The 18852-nt window shown below is 40.0% G+C and overlaps 1 pseudogene; it reads right to left on the bottom strand.

Moving 5' to 3' along the window:
* Positions 1-9722: 9722 nt before the first annotated feature.
* LOC126074054 (olfactory receptor 7G3-like) lies at positions 9723-10660 on the bottom strand (annotated as a pseudogene).
* Positions 10661-18852: the final 8192 nt, after the last annotated feature.

Raw genomic sequence — 18852 nt, forward strand, 5'->3', positions numbered from 1 at the left:
ATTCACTGTTACCCCTTATGACCCACTCGCAAAATTTTTGCTTCTTGTCCCCTCAACCCTATGCTCTTCAGGTCTAGAGCTCTCAGTTTCAAAGGGACTGGAGACACATTACTAATTCAGTTGAGAGAGAAGTTAAGAATGCCACCTGGACACTTTGGGCTCCTTATTCCTCTGGATCAACAGGCAAAGAAGGGAGTTATCATACTGCCTGGTGTGGTTGATCCTGATTACCAAAAGGAAATTGAATTGATATTACATGATGGAGGTAAAGAAGAGAATGCCTGGAATGCAGGAGATTCTTTGGGGTATTTCTTAGTACTACCATGCCTTGTGATTAAACTCAATGGAAAACCACAGCAACCCAATTCTGACATGGCCCACCAGCAACAAAGGTTTGAGTCATCACACCAGGCAAAGAACTACAATTAGCTGAGGTGCATGCTAAGGGCAAAGGTAATATGGAATGGATGGTGAAAGGAGGTATTCTAAACACCAGTTACAACCACATGACCAATTGTAGAAACATGGACTATAATTGTTCTGAGTATTTATGTCTTGTATGTGTACATCGAATATTTTGTTTTCTTCACTTATAAAACATAAGACATAAAGAGGGCTAATGCATTTTTGGTTATACGTGTGCTCGTTGTACACCTTGGACACAAATATGACTTTATAATTATTTTTATTCAGAGATTACATATGGTTTAAGGAGATATATATAGGCATCAAGTTGATAAGGCACAGACTGTGATCATTAAGATTGCATGGCAACATGGATGGGCCAATATTCTCATTGGTTTGGCAGTTATGATGTAGTTTGACAGTTGCATAGTGATGTGATCATCTCCGTGATGAGATCTGATATAACGTGATCACCACCATTATGGGATCTGCTGTGAGTAGACAATCAGTTGAAGGGAGAGTTTCCTTGACGGTGTTGCCTGCATCCAATATAGATGGACTTTATGGCAAAGCTCCTGTGCTTTTGCTCGAACTGGCTCCTGCAGCTGGCACCTGTTCATCTAATCTTTGCTTCTTGGGACTTGAGCTAGCAGTACACCAGCTCTCTTGCCTGTCAATCTTGGGATTCATCAGTCTTCATTGCCTGTGAGCCAGAGCCCAGCTGACTTGCCATTCTTGGATTCTCTAGCTCCTGCAGCTATGTAACTCAGGAGGAGCCTCCAGCCTGACCCACAGAGTTGAGATGTTCCAGCCTCTACAACCACGTGAGCCGTTTCTTTCATACAAATCTATCTCTACAGATATATTTATACACTTTACTAGTTTTGCTTCTCTAGAGAACTCAGCCTAAGATAACACTCAAAATATGACTGGGGAAACCTTTCTCTTCAAAGTAGAGTTGACCTTAATGAAATGGGTGGAGTAAAGCTTTTGGGACTGTCATTGGCTGGTGTGGCATGACTCAAAATGAAAGAAACAGCTGCAAATATTCATTAATAATTGGAATATGGTATGCAGGAAATATGAATCTAAGAAATTGGAAGTTGTCAAAAATGAATCGGAATACATGAAGATTGGTATCTGAGGCATTACTGAGCTGAAATGGACTGGCATTGACCATTTAAAATTGGACAGTTATGTGCTCTACTATGCCAGGAATGAAAAATAGAAGAGGAATGGCAAAAAGAACATTTCAAGATCGATCCTGAAGTACAATGCTGTCAGTGATAGGAAAATATCCATACACCAACAAGGAAGACCAGTTAATACAACTATTTAAATTTATGCACCAACCACTATTTTCAAAGAAAAAATTGAAGATTTTTTACCAATTGCAGCAGTCTGAAATTGATCAAACATAAAATCAAGATTCACAGAGAATTACTGGTGATTGGAATATGAAAGATAGAAACAAAGAAGAAGGATTAGTAGTTGAAATATATGGCCTTTGTAATAGAAACCATGTTGAAAATCCCATGGAGAATTTTGCAAGTCCAAAACGACTTATTCATTGCAAACACATCTTTCAACAACATAAATGGCTACTATAAATGTGGATCTCACAGGATGGAATACACAGAAATCAAATCGACTACATCTGTGGAAACAGTTGATGGAGAAGCTCAACATCCTCAGTCGGAACAAGGCCAAGGGCTGACAGCAGAAAAGACCATCTACTACTCATATGCAAGTTCAAGACAAAGCTGGAGAAAATTTATAAAGTTCACAAGAGCCAAAGTACAACCTTGAGTATACACCAACTGATTTTAGAGCAATCTCAAGAAGAGATTTGGCACCTTTGAAAGTTAATGAATGAACACTAGACCAGTTGTGAGATGACATCAAGAGAATCATACATGAAGAAAGCAAAAGGTCATTTAAAAGACAGGAAAGAAAGAAAAGACCAAAACGGATGTCAGAAGAGACTCTGAAACTTGCCCTTGAATCTCAAGTAGCTAAAGCAAATGGAAGAGATGATGAAGTAAAAGAACTGAACGAGAGATTTTGAAGGTTCGCTTGAGAAGACAAAGTATGATAATGAAATGTGCGAAGACCTGGAGTTAGAAAATCAAAAGGGCAAAACACGCTTGACATTTCTAAAGCTGAAACAACTGAAGAAAAAATTCAAGCCTCGAGTTGCAATAGTTAAAGATCATATGGGCAAAATATTGAATGACTCTGAGAGCATCAAACGAAAATAGAAGGAATATGCAGTCATTGTGCCAAAAAGAATTGATTGCAGTTCAATCATTTCAGAAGGTAGCATGTGGTCAAGAAACAATGGTATTGAAGGAAGACATCCAAGCTGCACTGAAGGCATTGGTGAAAAACAAGGCTCCAGGAATTGATAAAATACTAATTGAGATGTTTCAACAAGCGGGTGCAGCACTGGAAGCACTCACTCTTCTATGGCAAGAAATTTGGAAGACAGCTTCCTTGCCACTGACTGGAAGAGAGATCTGTATTTGTGCCCATTCCAAAGAAAGGTGATCCAACAGAATGTGGAAATTATCAAACAATATCATTAATATCGCATACAAGTAAAATTTTGCTGAAGGTAATTCCAAAATGGTTCCAGCAGTAAATGGACAGGGAGCTGCCAGAAATTTAGGAAGGATTCAGAAGAGGCCATGGAATGAGGATTACCATTGCTGATGTCAGATGGATCTTGGCTGAAAACAGAGAATACCAGAAAGATGTTTACCTGTGCTTTGTTGACTATGCAAATGCATTTGATTGTGTAGATGGTAACAAGTATTTATGGTAACATTTTGAAAAATGGGAATTCCAGAACACTAATTCATGCTCATGAGGAACCTGTATATAAACCAAGAGGCAGTCATTCAAACAGAACAAGGGGATACTGTGTGGTTTAAAATAAGGAAATTTGTTCATCAGGGGTGTATCATTTCACCACACTTATTCAATCTGTATGCTGAGCACATAATCCAAGAAGCTTAGCTATCTGAAGAAAAGTGTGGTATCAGGATTGGAGGAAGACTCATTAACAAGCTGTGATATGCAGATGACACAACCTTGCTTGCTGAAAGCAAAAATGACTTAAGCACTTATTGATGAAGATCAAAGACCACAGCCTTCAGTATGGATTACATCTCAACATAAAGAAAATACAAAAAAATCACAACTGGACCAATAAGATCTCATGATAAATGGAGGAAATATAGAAGTTGTCACGCATTTCATTTTACTTGGGTCCACAATCAATGCCCATGGAAACAGCAGTCAAGAAATCAAACAGCATATTGCATTGGGAAAACCTGCTGCAAAGGGCCTCTCTTAAGTGCTAAAAAGCAAAGATGTCACTTTGAGGACTAAGGTGGGCTTGACCCCAGCCAGAGTATTTTCAATTGCCTCATATGCATGCAAAGGTTTGACAATGAAAAAAGAATATTGAAGAAGATTTGGTGCCTTTGAATTATGGTATTGGCAAAGAATATTGAATATACCATGGACTGCCAGAAGAACTAAAATCTATCTTGGTAGAAGTACAGCTAGAATGCTCCTTAGAATTGAAGAACGTAAGACTTCGTCTCACTTACTTTGATCATATTATCTGGAGGAACCTCTAGCTGGAGAATGGCATCACTCTTGGTAAAGTAGAGGATCAGTGAAAAAGAGTAAGGCCCTCAATGAGATGGACTGACACAGTGGCCACAACAGTAGGCTTAGGACCGGGCAGTGTTTCATTCTGTTGTATACAGGGTTGCTATGAATACGAACTGACTTGGCCACACCTACCAAGAACAAGAACTTCAATATACACTTTTTCACATTATAATCCATGGGTTGAAATTACTGCTCTTAGTCATCAACATTGTTGAGAAAATTGCAAATGATCAAATAAACAGCCAACCTGTGATACAATGTATCTTTTTGGTTATAACCAACTCTGGATTTGGGCTTGTTCATTAGAACAACAAACTTATTTTGAGCAGAAAAAGACCAACACATAAATGTGTAGTTTATTTAATGTAGAACTGGTACTACAATGAATGAATGGGTTTATTAACAAAAGTCACTGGGACATAAAATGAATTTGGATGCTTGCTCACATCGGTGGCAAAAATAGTCTCCAAGCAGATAAATGGCAAAAATGTAAAACGCAAACTATAAATCCCTTAGATTGAGGTAGGTAGGGTTTGCATAAACAAGATCTTTTGAGGTGATCCAAAGGAATGCGGAAATTATTCAACAATATCATTAATACCACATGCAAGCAAATTTTTGCTGAAGATCATTCAAAAGTGCCTTCAGCAGCCTATCAACAGGGAACTGCCAGAAATTCAGGCTGGAGTCAGAAGAGGACATGAAACCAGGGATATCATTGCTGATGTCAGATGGATCCTGGCTGAAAGCAGTGAATACCAGAAGGATGTTTACCTGTGTTTTTACAGACTACGCTAAAGCATTCAACTGTGTGGGTCATAAAAAATTATGGTTAACATTGCAGGGAATGGAAATTCCAGAACACTTAATCGTGCTCATGAAGAATCGGTACTTGGATCAAGAGGCAGTTGTTCGAACAGAACAAGGGGACACTACATGCTTTAAAGTCAGGAAGGGTGTGCATCAGGCTTGTATCCTTTCACCATACCTATTAAATCTGTATGCTGAGCAAATAATCATAGAAGACAGGCATTATCAAGAAGAACTGGGCACTGGGATGGAAGGAAGACTCTGGAAGGAAGACTCGTTAACAACTTCCGTTATGCAAATGACACAACCTTGCTTGCTGAAAGTGAAGGGGACTTGGAGCACTTACTAATGAACATCAAAGACAGCCTTCAGGATGGATTACACCTCAAAATAAAGAAAGCAAAAACCCTCACAACTGGACCAATAAGTCACATCATAAACACAGAAAAGATCGAGGTTGTCAAGGGCTTCATTTTACTTGGATCCACAATCAACACCCATGGAAGCAGCAGTCAAGAAATCAAAAGACTCATTGCATTGGGCAAATGGGCTGTGAGAGATCTCCTTAAAGAGTTATAAAACAAAGATGTCATCTTGAGGACTAAGGTGTGCCTCACCCAAGCCAAGGTGTTTTCAATTGCCTCACATGAACAAAGAATAAGGAAGACAAAGAGAATTAACACCTTTAAATTGTGGTATTGGCAAAGAATATTGAATGTATACCATGGGCTTTGTTAGGCCAGGATTCCCAGTATTCTGTGGTTGTCTTCCATTTTGTGATTGTAATTTTAAGTTAAAGAGGATTAGGGTGGGATTTTAACACCACCCTTACCCAGTTCACATGCCTGGTCTAAAATAAAGGAAGTTTCCCTTGGGTGTGACCTGCACCACCTTTTATCTCTCAAAAGATAAAAGGAAAGGGAGGTAAGTAAAGAGTTGGGGACCTCATACCACCAAGACAGCAGCACCAGGAGCAGAGCATGTCCTTTGGACATGGGGCCCCTGCACCTGAGAAGCTCCTCCACCAGGGGAAGATTAAGGACAGGGCCCTTCCTCCAGAGCTGACAGAGAGAGAAAGCCTTCCCCTGGAGCCAACACCCTGAATTTGGACTCATTACCTGCTAGACTGTGAGAAAACAAATTTCTCTTTGTCAAAGCCATCGACTTGTGGTATTTCTGTTATGGCAGCACTAGATGACTAAGACAGAATTTTGTACTGAGTGGGGTGTGGCTGAAACAGACACCTATGATGTGGGAAAGGTTTTGAAACTGTGAATGGATAGAATTGCGACAGCAGCAGAGGACCAGCACAGCAGAAAACCTGCAGCAGCAAAGAAGCGGCAACAGCAGAGAAGCAGCAGCAGAAGCAGAACACCAGCACGAGGTGGCACTGGAGCCCACCCACGGAACCAGAGAGCTGAGTGCCTGTGTGCAGGAGGCTTCCTGGCAGAGTGGGTTGCCTCCAGGCACTTACTGATGGAGCTACTGAGCTTTAGAGCACTTGCTCCAGCAAGGCAGATGCAGGTGTGAGGCCTGAGGAGCTGAGAGGCCAAGAAACCATGAAGCAGAAGCTGAAGAGACAAGGAACACAAGAAGCTGAGCTGCCTCAGTCTCAAAAGGCACAGCCAAGACCTCAGGGGTTTCTAAGGGTGGAGTTGCCACTCAGATGGTTGAGGAGAATGGTGGGCCTAAAGCCTGAGGGAGCAGAGTTGCTGTCCCAGTGGGCCTGGAAGGGCACTTGAAGCCCAGGGCCGAGGGGCCTCTACTCAGAATCTGGAGAGTGTGGCCAATGCCTAGAGTCTAGAGGCCAGGGTTATTGTGTAAATTGTCTCAGAGAACAGAAGATTATTTTCAAAGCTTTGAGGGCTAATGTAGTGTGTTCTACTGACTTGCTTGGTGCCTGCTATGCCTTCTAACAGGAGTGTAAATTGGTTCTATCACTTAGGAAGACTTCTTTTTAACTACCAGTAGGAGAATAGGCACTCCACTATACACAATAACTTCACCCAAGCATGAAACTCTATTTCTACCAGGAGACATGTATGAGAATATTCCAACAATTTTATTCATAATGTTACAGGGTAGGGCTTCCCAGCTCGAGACTAAGCCCTGCATAGATTCTTACCTTCTTCTTACCAAGAATGACCAGAAGAGGCTCAGAGATTCTACACAAACAAAGGTTCATTAGGGACAAGCAAAAGGCTCATGAGGGAGAGAGGGAGAGGGTTTCCACCTACACTAGCCTCCAGTCTCTCACTGAACAAAGGATTTCACAGGGCTTATAAAAGTTCTTAGGCAGGAAAAAGGCATTGTTTTTATTCATTAGATGGGTGGAGATTTCTAGGCGAAGGGGAGGGATTATGAAAATCAAATGCTCATACAGTTAGAATTCAACATGGACTTCCTTCCACAGGTTGCTGGAACCAAGATGGAGTCTGTCACAAAGGCTGCTGGGATGTCGATAAGGACTTATTCTGGGACGTTGTGTATGCATGATGCCTCTGGACCTTGGTTCAAGCCCAGCGAGGGGACTCTGTTCATGTTAGTCTCACGTGGAATGTCATTCATAGTCCACGTGGATCTTGACTGTGCATGCCGTGCACCTGGTGAGGCCTTAGAAAAACAACTCAGAAGGATTAGCAGTAATTTATAGCTGGTCAACCACACAGGGCCTTGAAATGTAGCCCCTTATCTTGTCTAAGCACCTAGTTTGTTAATCACAAGTACTTTTCCCGTGCCAGCAGCAAAAGTTATGTGGTGCTCTGCACTTAGTTTTACATCCAGAGACTATTTAATTATAGCTGATTAAGCACAGAGGGCCTTGAAATGTAGCCCTTCTTTAATTCAGCCAGCCTGATCTCTTCCCTGTCTCAGTAACAGCAGAACACTAGTTATCAAAACTTCCATCAACATCAGAAAGGATGACATTTAAAAGTATATGGCATTGAAAATAAACAAAAGAATACATCCAACAACAAGATTGAATCTGAAAAGCGCACTGGGGAGAAAAGCTATCAAGGCACAAATTCATACATTAATACTAAAAGTTTAACAAGTTCAAAAAGGGACATTTAAGAAACTGTGTAAAAAAAACAAAAAAAACCATTGCTGTCGAGTTCACTCCAGCTCATGGTGACCCTGTAGGACACAGTAGAACTGCCCCATATGGTTTTCAAGGAGTGCCTGGTGGATTCGAACTGCCGACCTTTTGGTTAGTAGCTGTAGCTCTTAACCACTACGCAACAATGGTTTCCGATAAACTGTGTAGGGATACGTAAACTTGTGATAAAAAGATGTATTTAAATCTCATGAAAACACCAGTTTTGCAGAGCAAAAATTATCAAATAATGGCAACTTCATAGGATTCAACAGAATAGAAGGATATCAAAGAAAATGATAAATACAGAATTCAGGATCAATACAGAATTCAACAAAATGAGAAACAACCCAATCAAAAAACTGGCAAAAAACTTCAACAGATACTTCACCAAAAAGGATATACAAATGGCTAACAAACTCATGAAAAGATGCTCACAACATTAACCATTGTTGTCGTTGTTGTTAGGTGCCATCTAGTCTGTTCTTTTTTGTTTGTTTTTTAACCATAGCTATCCTAGTGGGGTTAAGGTGGTATCTCATTGTGGTTTTGATTTTCATCTCCCTAAATAGTTAATGTCCTCCACATATCTGTCAGTTTGGGGGACATTAACCATTAAAAAAATTTTTTTTTCTTTTTTTTTTTTTAGGGAGATGAAAATCAAAACCACAATGAGATACCACTTCATCCCACTGGGATAGCTAAGATTAAAAAACAAACAAACAAAATGGAAATAACAGTTGTTGGTGAGGATGTGGAGAAATTGGAACTTTCATCCGTTGCTGGTGGAACTGTAAAGTAGTACGGCCACTGTGGAAAAGTTCGGCAGCTCCTCAAAAATTAAACATATGATCCAGCAATCCTAATCCTAGGTAAATACCCAAAAGAATTGTTGTAAGCAGGAATACAAGCAGAGACCAATATTCATTGCAGAACTATTCATGTTAGCCAAAGGATCCCAATCTTTTGGCTTTAGCCCAGAAAAAAAAGATTTCAGACATCTGACCTTCAGAACTATAAGACAATAATACATCCGTGTTGTTTTAAGCCACTACACTTGTAATTCGTTACAGCAGGATGAGGAAGCTAATGCATGGTATATGTCCCAATTCATGCTGATGATGAAGAGAATGTCTTCTGGATGACACATTGGAAATATCATCTCTCCATTACAAAGACACCAAGGAGAGGCGATCATTTTTCTGTGTCTGGAAATGATCCAGGCACTGTTGCAGCCATTTGTGAACATCAAGGGAAAAACCTTAGGAGGAAGCCAGCACACGAGGGAGTAAAAACCACCCAGGTGGTTCTGTGCCTAAACTTACCCTACCTGTAAACTCTTTGTCAGGAAAGATGATACTTGTTTTTATTGTATGTCCCTATTTTAGTTGAGACTTTTCCCTCTTACAACTAAAAGCATCCTCACTGATAAAGTATCTCAGATCTTCCCAAATTTTGCCAAAGATGTGAGCTAATATAATTATGCCAGTTTTATAAATAAGGAAAACTGATCTTAGAGGGTTGAAATCGATTTTTAAACATCACAGAGCTATCACAGAACAAGGGATTCAAACCAAGGTGGTCAGATTCCAAAGTTCTCACCGTTAACCATTACAGTCTCTGGTCTCCTGTTTTCAAAGAACTTGGTCAGACTTTATGAATCTCTCATTATTTATTTCTTTCTGGTATGTTCCAGCAGCTTAAGGCTAAAGCCCCTGGCACATCAATGGAAAGAGAATATTCTAGAGATGAGTTTCCTCAAAGCCCCTATCATGTCCTTGTTCCTCAGGCTGTAGATAAAGGGGTTCCCCAGAGGGGTGACCACAGTGTACATTACTGAGGCTACTGCACTGTTCCTAAAGGAGTGAGTAGCTGCAGAACTAAGGTACACCCCAAAACCTGTTCCATAGAACAAAGAAAAAACTATTATGTGTGACCCACATATGGAGAAAGCCTTATACTTTCCACCAGCTGATGGCATTTTCAGGACAGAGGAGATAATTCGAGTATAAGAAAAAACTATCCCAGAGAGAGGAACAACACCCAAAAGACTGGTCACTACATAGACCAAGATGTTACTAATGAGGATATCAGAGCAGGCAAGCTCGAGAACATGAGCTAGTTCACAAAAGAAGTGGGGTATTTCCAGATCTGGGAAGAAAGACAGCCGCAGTGCCATCAGAGTGTGCAGCGGGCATCAAGGACACCAAAGAGGAAGGACAACAGAACCAGCAGCTCACAGAGTGTAGGACTCATAATGGCCGTGCACTTCAGTGGGTGGCAGATGGCCACAAATCTGTCATAAGCCATCATTGCTAGAATTCCGTTTTCCAGTCCAGCAAAAGTCAGGACAAAGCAGATCTGGGTGAGACAGCCTGTGTAACTGATGGATTTCCTCTGTGTCTGGGTGTTCGCCAGCACCTTGGGGATCGTAGTGGTGGTGAAACAGATGTCTACAAAGGACAGGTTGGAGAGGAAGAAGTACATGGGGGTGTGGAGGTGAGAGTCAGAGACGATGGCCAGGATGACGAGCAGGTTTCCAGCTACAGTGACCAGGTGTAGGGGCAGGAACAGCCCAGAGAGGAGGGGCTGCAGTTCTGGACCCTCCGAGAGCCCCGAGAGGAGGAATTCTGCCGCGTCTGACAGGTTCCCTGGTGTCATGTTGTTGATAGGTCTGATAGAAAAGATGGGGGTGACAACAAAATCAAATGTAAGAGAAATCTTAATTTTTATTATCTGAACCTTTACAGAAGAACTTGCTTGATTACATTTAGGTACAATTTTTGGCAAACGTTCTTATGTACTTTCATTAGGACCCACATACTGACTGCTTCTCCTATTTTTTTTAATGATAATTATTATCTGGAATCCATTAATTTATTGGGGTTTACAAAACGCTGATATTCTATTTTTTTCAATTATTGGCTGAAATACTCCCATAAAGAGGAAACCATATCAGTTATACATATTTCCTTCTGCTTCTCTTTCTCCTCTCTCCTCTCCTTTATTTACCTTTTATTCCCCTCACCACTTCTCCTCGTTCCCAAGTTTTTATTCACCACACATTCTTTGTCTAGGGGTCCCTGAGTGGTACAAATCGTTAAGCATTGGACTACTAACTTAAGGATGGTGGTTCTAACCCACCCAGAATCTCCTTGGCAAGAAAGGGCTGATGATCTAACTCTGAAAAAAAAATCAGCCATTTAAAACCCTATGGAGCATAGTTCTGCTCTGCCAAACACAGGGTCACCATGAGTCAAAGCTGACTCATTGGCAACTAGTTTGGTTTCGGTTTGATATTCTTTGTCAAGTAGGGCTACTTGCTGAGAATACGATAGGAACAAGACATTTTGCTCACCCTTAGGATTATAGCAGGACTTCCAGCAAATAATCAATCCAGGATGAAATTACTAAGGCTGTATTCCAGAACACAGGTTGGCAAAATTGAGCTTATGGGTCAAGTCCTGCTGGCTTTTGTAAATAGTTTTATTGAAAGACAGCCATTTGTTTCCACACAGTCCATGGCTTTTATGTGCTACAGCAGCAGAGTTGAGTAGCTGTGACAGAGGCCTAAAATATTTATTATCTAGATCTTTAAGGGAAAAATTTGCTTGATTAGATTTAGGTACAATTTTTGGCAAACACCCTATGTATTTTCATGAGGAAGCACATACTGACTGCTTTTCCTATTTTTTAATGATAAATATTGCCTGGATCCATTATGTTACTGGGGTTACAAAATGCTGATATTCTCATTTTTTTTTTCATTTATTGGCTGAAATACTTCCATAAAGAGGAATTTTCCCTAATCAAATATACGATTACCTTGAGGTACAGTTATTATAGGCAAAGCAGACTATACCTTGATTTCTGTATCCATCACTTTTTAAAATAGTAAATTAGTTCCCAGCATTATACAAAGGCAAACACTATATCATTATGAACTCTAGGATTGTAAATACATTTGATGCATTTCAACTCATTTCAGTTATTATTCATATTAATTCTCAAATTTCCCCATCTTTGGCCAGTGGGAACTTCTTCACCTTGCTTCCTGAGTCCTTCTGAAATGAGCCTAGCAATCTCATATCTCCCTTAACTTTGGTATGAAAGATATTCTAGGCCCATCTTATGCATTTCCTATCCCAGATCTTGAACCAACCATTTCTCCAGGAAGCCATGGTTCTTTTTAGTGGTAAATGATATTTAGAGACCACAGTCTGGCCACTATAGGGTTTTCAGTGCTGTTGAGTTGGTCATTGTTTTTAGCCTTTTCCATTGGGCAGAGCCATAAAATAGTTTTTTTTTGTTTTTAATAGTAACACATTTAACCCTTTTGTATAACCTAAAGGTTAGGTTTCACTTTCTTCTATTTATGCTTGAGGAAACTGGGCAAGGGGATATTTAGTAACCTACGCAAAGACCCAGCTAGTGAGTAACATAGCTGAGATTTGATCCAGAAAGTCTTATTCCAGAACAGGCATGCTTAAACATTATGTGGTAATGCCTCCCAAAAGTCTGTAATTCAGCTTCCTATGAAATTGTTCAGATTTCCTTTGAATAATTCTAGTGACTTAGTAAATAAAATCCTGAGCACAGTCCTCGATCTTCAGTCTTCCATGTCCTGGCCCACATAGTTAGTGTGTTTCAGGTGACAACACCAAAAAGGGGAAATCTTCAGGACCTGATGAAGATTAGAAAATGCTGCCTGATAGAATAGAGGCTTGTATGAATCTGTTACAGGCCAGACAAGCTACTTGCCTATGTGATTGATTTTAAGAGATGCTGGTAACTAGGGACTCTGCTCCACAGAGTCACTTAGGGACCCAAGCTAATAGAGATTCTGCTGCCTTGAAGTTGCATCACATAGAACATGTCCCTGTTTCAGTCCTGAGTGTAGCAACTGTAGAATGTGTCCACAAATTCCTTGATATTTCTCCTTAAGGAAAGAAGGGGAGATGCTGGGCAAATATATTGCTGCAACTTTCTCATTATTTGAAGACTAAATGTCCTTCTCTGAAGTAGGATGAGGCCACTTTTCCATAACAGAATGGTGGAGGAAACTTGCCTACATGGGTGTTATAGATTGGATTGAGTCCCCCCAAAAAGATATGTTTAAGTCCTAACTTCCAGTACCTGTGACACTGACTTTGTTTGGAAATGGGCACTTTGAAGATGTTATCAGTTATCAATTAACATGAGGCCATAGTGGAGTAGAGTGGATCACACTCTAATATGAGTGGTGTCCTTATAAAAGATAAGAGACAGGGAGAGACACAAAGGGATGACAGCCATGTGAAGATGAAGGCAGAAATTGAAGTGATGCATCTATAAGGCAAGGAATGCCAAGAATCATCAGCAGCCACCAGAAGCTAGGAGAAAGGCATGGAATAGATTCTCCCTCAGTGCCCTCAGAGGGAATAAACATAGCCAACAGCCTGATTCCAGATTTTAGCCTCCAGAACTATGAGAAAATAAATTTCTGTTTTTATAAGCCACCCAGGACTTTGTTATGGTAGCCCTAGGAAAACAATACAGTAGAGTCTTAAGTACGTAAAACAAAGTAGCAATAAGTTTTAAGTTTAATCTTCAGGGTCCTAAGCAGAAAATATGTCTTAACCCTGATATTCAGGCCACTTAATAGGTAAGTTGCCAACATGCCTGGTGAAGGGTTAAAAGGAAGTTGAAGTAAATACACCTGGGTAATTACACTTACAGAGTAATGTTGGGACTCACAGTAATAAGTGCAAAGTATTTGGCATAGAGCACACTCACAGTAAAAAACCTCAGCACTTGCTACTTGGTGTTAACCTTATGTTTGAGAGAGAAGACGAAACACTTGGGTTTTTAAATTCCTTAAGTCTTCCTCAATGTTACAGTTTCTATAGTAAAAACCCATGATCTTTTCTGTTTAACTGTCTTTAACTACATGAATGAAAGCAAAAAAAAAAAATTGAAAAAATATTCAAATGTTAACAGGAGGCACAATTAATTTCCATAAATAGTCAAGCTAGGTTCATTTGCCCTTTACTTTCTTCATATGTATCCCATCAGTGTCTTTCTCCCCATCATTTTTCCTTTCTTATTACGGTTTTTTATTACAGTTTGTGAAAATAATTAGTCCCTCTATACCCCGTGGAGTCAGTCCCTGGGAGGTGGAGATAACACACTTGGCTGCTAACCAAAAGATTGGAGGTAAGAGCTCACCCAGAGATACCTAAAAGAAAGGCCTGGCAATCTGCTTCTTAATTGTATTTGTCTCAGCCCATCATTTTCATTTGCATAATTAATAGATAATACTAGAAAAGAAAATGTTGAGAGTAAAAGTCACAGAATATGAGACCATGCCTCGTATTGTTCCTAGTTCCACCACCTCAGCCCCCAGTTCAGGCTTGGCACTGATTCCTGGAGAAGTTCCCAGTGAACCATCTCAGGACTAGCTCCAGGCCTCTCTTATCCCCTATGGCTTATCAAGTTTCTTGATAAATTGATCCTGGAGTCCCCAAAAGAGACAATAAGGAATTACTGTGCACTGGCAATGTCAAAGCATCTGTTCACTGTTTTCATAAGCTAATTATTAGCAATTTCTTTAATAGCGTCTCAAATTAGGGCAACCGTGTCTTGAATCCCAGCATGTGTATAGTGAAAGGTACAGTGATTTCACATAACCCAGCCCATTGCTTCACAGATTGAGGCCCTGAATAGGGAGTTGATTTCTCCTGGAGAAAAACAAGTGATCATAAAAATGTCAACCATATAGAGATAAGGTCAGGACTCAGACACACCCTGATTCAATCATGGACCCTGTCTGCTAGCTCTGTGACATAGAAAGGTCTCTGATCCTCGATGAGCAGACTCAAATTTTTTCAGTTGTAAAATGGAAACTACTATAAAAATAGAAGACCCTGGGTGGTACAAATGGTTAACATGCTCAGCTGCAACCAAAAGTTTGAAGTTCAAGCCTACCCAGAGGTGCCTCACAAGAAAGGCCTGGTGATCTACTTCTGAAAAATCAGCCATTGAAACCCCTGTGGAGCCCAGTTCTACTCTGACTTACATGGGATTGGCATGAGTCAGAGCCAACTCAATAGCAACTGGCTCCTATAAAAATATACAGGGCTGTTGCAGGGATAAGAAATAAGGAAAAGCACCAAGCATAGTGCTCAGCCCTGCCCTGCCATGACTTTTACGATCCATCATTATTGTTTTTAGCTGTGGCCAATTCCTGGTGCCCAGGGGGGAAGTGGAAGGTAGAACAGAAATGAAAGAGGAAGAAGGAGGAAAGGAGGGAAGATACCCCAGGAATAATGTCCTAGGACTGGGCAAAGGAGAGATGTTCTCCAGCTCCCACTGGAAGCCCTCCTAGTGTAATGAAGCAGAGGGAGGAAAGAACCTCAACACACATCAGTGTGGGGATAGATACACAAAATATGGCAATGTCAGGTGATGGAATAGTCTGAAAATGTTACTTTAATATTACTTCATCATATTTAAATTAACTTGTAAAAAGTATTCCAAATAAAAATATTTAAATTATTTCCAGATGTATAAAATTAAGCAAGGAAAAAAAATGAAGAGAGGAAGCTAATTTGACAAATAAGAGCTATAGCACAGTGAAATTTATAGAAATATAAATACACCCCAAAATAACTATCATTTATTTTTATATTTCAAGCATCTTGAAAATTATAAAAGATGACAATGAAGGGCTTGAACCCACCAGCCACTATGAACAAATTCAAGCACTGTGTCTTACTTTCTTGTTTTTTTTTTTAATAAGTAAAAAATGCAGAACTTCTTGAAGCCTTTGTATATTCCTGCACAATCTCAATCCTGACCTTCCCTCCCCACAAAGCTCTGACTCCTTAATTCTAACATCCATCATCACATTTAGATGTGTTACAGTTTTCTGTTTGTTTTTTTAATAGCAGAGAAGTATTTGGTAGACACATTCAAATGAAACAACATGCTAAACTAAGGATGGTCAATACCCACCAAATTCCAGAGAGTAGTGACCTATGGGAAGGAAAGGAGGAGGAAGAAAGAAAAATAAATAGCACTTCGTGGGTATGTGTAATATTTTCTTATTTTTGAAAAGGTGGCAAAGTGTCAGTATTAATTAATTCTGGAAGGTAATTGCATGGCTGTTTTATGGTTCACTGTGCTGCTCTGTTTTAAAACATTCCATAGTATTTTTTGTTTTGTTTAAAGAAAAACAAAAATACTGGAAAGGTAGAACAACAATTCTACATGGGTCTCAACCTCCTTTCCCAGGGTACTCACAGTGTGGTGACAGGGACGAGATAGGGTTCTCTAAGTGTGAATTCTGGAACCAGGAATAGGAAATTTGGAAAGGCAACTTCACCACACCCCAGCCCCACTCATGGCCAATGAAATGAGAGAATGATAGAACATTTATCAAATTTTTGGAAGGGCTAATTCGTGTGTGGGTGGAGAAAAAGTCCTTGGAATTTAGAACACATAGTAGGGAGATGGGACTAATGAAAGCTGCTTGTAAATTGGATGCAAGAGGGAAAGTAAATATTAGCAAAAAGAGGATCATAGTTTAACTTGAGGTCTCCTCTATAATGTAAACTCATTGAACTTTCTCTTACCTCTCAAATGTCCTCCAGATAGGCTGGTAAAAAGAAAGACCTGTTCAGTTTCCCACAGCATTATGAAATGCTAATCAGGGCACTTCAGTAGACCTTGGAGCCATCGGTGAAGGATTCTTCAGTGTTCTTCTGGATAGTGAAGGAGGAAGATGGAAAACCTGTCCTCAGGAAGGGGAGATGGACAGAGTGAGGCACATGGCTCTTGGGTGAGAGGGATCATCTCTGGGAGGAGACTCAGGTGTCCTTTTCCTGCCCTAAGCAGGGCCGTTGAGCGGGATGGTCAAAGGAAAACAATTTGCGGTTTCTGTGGTCCTGAGGGCTCGATTTCCAAAGCTTCTCACTATATTTTTTACTATCATTGCTTTCCCAAGGAAGCTCCAATTCTTAAGCAGCAGAGCTCACAGAAGGAGAGAACTCCTAGAGGGCTGACTCCCTGATCCTGAGAGGCCAGGTATAAGCCATCCTCTTCCCACCATGATTTCTTTCCCCTGTGGGGGAGCCCTCTCCTGTATCCTTGCGTCTGACCTCCAGGGAGCTGGTGAGATTCTCCTTAGACCAGATTCCAGCTGTCTCTGAGCCAGAAGTGATCATTGAAGGGCTATAGAACCACAGTAGTGTGAGTCCCAAGAGGGACAGAGGCTCAGGGATGCAGATGATGTGTCATGGGATCACCTCCACAAAGTCACACTTCAAAATGTTTCTCTTTTCTTAATCTCCCTTCATGAATGAGCTTATTATAAGAAAGAGGCAGCAAAGAAATCAGCCAGTTTAGTAGTTACTGGAGCAGGCTTTTAGGAGTTGTCTGAAAAATACAGACATCAAAACCAATGATCTTAAGGCCTATCCTCTGCTCAATCTATGATAAAGTCACTCTTGAAAAAATTTTAATTCAAGCTGAGGAAGGAATGAAATTCTCTGGAGGCCATTTAATTGCACTGTTATAGACTTTAGCATTTTAAACATTAATACTCTGTAAAAAAAAAAAACTGGAAGAGATTTGGATAAATCAGTGGTAGGAGGTGGAAGAGAGGACATACTATGGAGATTGATGACTTGGCTTAGACAATCACAGAGGCATGTGTGTTTGTTCAAGAAAGTGAATTTAAACTCTAGCCCTAACACAGCGTGCTGAGTGAATGCTTTAGGTCTGCAAGAATTTTATAAAAGTTAGATTTAGGAATTGTCATATATTTAGCTGTATTTTAAAGGTATAATAAAACCTTGAATGTTCAAAAAAAAAATAAAACAAAAAGCAATGATCTGATTGAGGAGGCCACAGAAAAGAATAACTATAAAGGAAGCAGTTGATAAATTCATTACATTAACAATGTGAACCTTTGAGGGGTATGCAGAAACTATCTGTACTATCTTTGCAACTTTTCTAAGTTTAAAATTAACTGAAAATAAAATCTGAGGTTTTTTTTTTTTTTAAACTAAAATAATAAAACATGGTACCAGTACATACTTATCAAAATGGCCAAAATGAAAAAGACAGACGTAAAATATTGGCAAGGTGCTGGAGATGTAAATTGATGCAGCCACTTTGGAAAATTGTTTAGCAGTATCAGACAAATCTGACCTATGTATTCCCTATGAGCCAGAAATCCCACTCCTGTGTATAAACCCAAGAAAAACAGGTACACCTGACAAAAACATCCATCTTATGGCAAACCCATGCACAAGAAAACAATATTGTGCTCTGCCTGGTCACACATCATTCCCATGATCATTGTGACCACTGGCTGATTTTCAGCATTAGAACACCAGGCCTTTCTTCCTAGTCTGTCTCAGTCTAGAAGCTCCACTGAAACCTGTTCAGCATCATAGCAACACACTACAACCACAATGCTTTTCTTGGGTTTAATTCACTTGTATGTCTTAAAGAATGAGTGTCCACTGAATGCCATTCCACAATGATTTTATTAAAAGGGATTCTCTGCAGCAAGAGTTCTTTGATGATGCCTGAAGAATAAACATTTACTGAAAGCTTTCTTACAGACATTGCATTAATAGAATTTTTCTTTGGTATGTATTCTTTTATGCACAATAAGATTACACCTTATCCTAAAGTATTTTCCACATCGATTACACTCAGAGCATGTCTCTCTAGTATGAGTTCTCATGTGTAGTTTAAGAGATACATGCCTAATAAATGTTTTTCCACATTGACTACATTTAAAAGGTTTCTTCTCCTTGGTGTGATTTTTCACGTTTCCTATGAGATAAGAGATAACTGAA

Source organism: Elephas maximus, chromosome 3 (genome assembly GCF_024166365.1).
Source record: "Elephas maximus indicus isolate mEleMax1 chromosome 3, mEleMax1 primary haplotype, whole genome shotgun sequence".
Classification (NCBI taxonomy): domain Eukaryota; kingdom Metazoa; phylum Chordata; class Mammalia; order Proboscidea; family Elephantidae; genus Elephas; species Elephas maximus.